Genomic DNA, 2,159 nt, shown 5'->3' on the forward strand with positions numbered 1-2,159 from the left:
GCTGCAGCTAGCCTCGGGTCACACGGGTCCTGGTCACATCATGGTCCCTTAGTAGAGCCCCCCACCTCCCACATGCTGCTTGCATCCTTTCAGATCTGTATTTTGGGTTTTGTTTTAAAACAAACCCTCTCCTCACCCCTCCGCATGCTCGCTCATTCCAGTCCCCCACTAGCAAAAAACTCAAAGGCCACGATTCAGTGCCGCTCAGGGTATTTCAAGGTAAAATGGGTTACACTGTTAGGAGAAAAAGGCAGCTTCCTTTGAAAAAAACTTCATTCTTTACTTGGCCACATCTCTAAAAAAACACATTTTGTGAGGAAGTTTAAGCTGTGAAAACAGGTTAAGGTGAGACATCTTTTCAACACCATCTTTAACTGACAGCAAAGAAGCCATGAATTACTATATATTTTGGTAAAATCTATTTCTGCTGTTGTTGCAATTTGCTTACTTGAACTCTGGTTTGAAAGACACTGGAGATTTTACCTTTGTCAGAACTTTGGCAACATAGGAGAAATCTAGTGACCAGATGACTTCATATCTGACTTTTGTTTCATGCGACCAGAAATACAGCAACCTTTTGCCGTGGGGGCAAGTTCATCCCAAAATACTTGAACCTGGCTAAAAGAAACCAGGGGCATTGAGTCCACAGACACTGATCATTGTTTTCTCACCCGTTTTTCTCACGAGTTAAAGGAATTCCTCAGTGAATTTCCTTTTCGTGATTGCCTCTGCCAGCTATCCTGTGCTCCAGAAATATTCTCTCGTTTAGAATGTCAGAGCTGATAAGAACTTCAGATGCCGTCATTTTACACAAGGACTCGTAGGCCCGGGTAGAGGAAGTAGCAGCCTTCCATCTGGCACTGCCTGTCTGTCAGATCTTGAAGAAATAGCTTAAGCATTAGCAGGATGAAAGTGATTTCTAAGCCACTTTGATGGTGATGTTGTTATGTGATTAGTGATATTTACGTTTTATAAAATGTGTTCTTTTTTTTAAGTTTATTTATTTTGACAGAGAGAGCGCACACGAGCAGGGGAGAGGCAGGAGAGAGGGAGACAGAGGATCCCAAGCAGGCTCCGAGCTGCCAGCACAGAGTCCAACTTGGGGCTCAAACTCACGAACTGGGAGATCATGACCTGAGCCAAAATTAAGAGTCAGACGCTTAACCAACTGAGCCACCCAGGCACCCCACAAAATGTTTTCTTGAATGCTGCCATATATCATGAGCATTTGTTGACAAGAATTCTGTAGATTCTAGACCTCCTCTCCCTGGTCAGATCATCTGTAGAAATCCTGTTTCCCTGATACCCAGAGCTCTGAGTCCTCTGTAGGACTTCTGAGAAATGGTAGTGGGAAAAGCACATTTGCTCCCTGCTTCCTGGGAGGGGGGACTAGGTTATTTGAATCAGTCCTCCTATTGAAAAAAAATGAAAAGGGCTGCAGAAAACATGTTTCTGAAAATTACCTTAAAAGCAGTAAGTAGCCACAAAAGGTCCTGGAGAACTCAGTGACCAGTATTTGTATGAAAGCCATTAATTGGAGTGATAAAAATTAGAGCACCAATTGGGCCCATTTTGCCAACAGGACACATCCATTACTGAAAATTCTGCCAGAGAAACAAGGCTAAGACCTAAGGCCTGTACAAGTAGGGGACTCTGTCAGGGGACCCCGTTGTTAGGACTACAGAGGCTATGCCCTCAGGTTAGGAACAGACAGATAAGTGTGCCTTTACTGCCCTTACACAGCTGGGGACTCTAGACAAGGTTACCTTGTTACTGAGCAAAGCAAAAGACACAAAAGGAAAACCAAGTTCCCCTGAAAAACTCGTGGCCACTAAATAGCTTTGTAGCCAGGTGCACACAGCCTGGGTCCGCCGGGGGAATTCCGGCCTTACACGTGATTTGAGACTTCTTCCTTACTAATGCTACTTCCATATATCTGTTACAAACACGAAGAAAATCTCTGAAGGAGAAGACTTTATCCTAGGCCTCATCCTGGAGCTCTTCCTCATCCTCACATAAACTTTTACAAGGGTGGTGACCAACAAGTCAAAAACAAAAAATCAAACCACAGGCACACAAAGAAACCAGACCTGCCTGACAGACCAAATGGATACCCTACTGAAATGACAGACACAAACACAAACTGACGCTACATTATC

At 44.0% G+C, this 2,159-nt stretch overlaps 1 protein-coding gene across 1 annotated transcript in view; it reads left to right on the top strand.

The window, feature by feature from the left end:
- CASK (calcium/calmodulin dependent serine protein kinase) overlaps positions 1–2,159 on the top strand; it is a gene marked incomplete at its 3' end in the record, with an annotated part of 276,912 nt that overhangs the window by 246,934 nt on the left and 27,819 nt on the right. The window lies entirely within an intron of this gene.

This window comes from Crocuta crocuta, unplaced genomic scaffold (genome assembly GCF_008692635.1).
Source record: "Crocuta crocuta isolate KB4526 unplaced genomic scaffold, BGI_CrCroc_1.0 scaffold467, whole genome shotgun sequence".
NCBI lineage: Eukaryota > Metazoa > Chordata > Mammalia > Carnivora > Hyaenidae > Crocuta > Crocuta crocuta.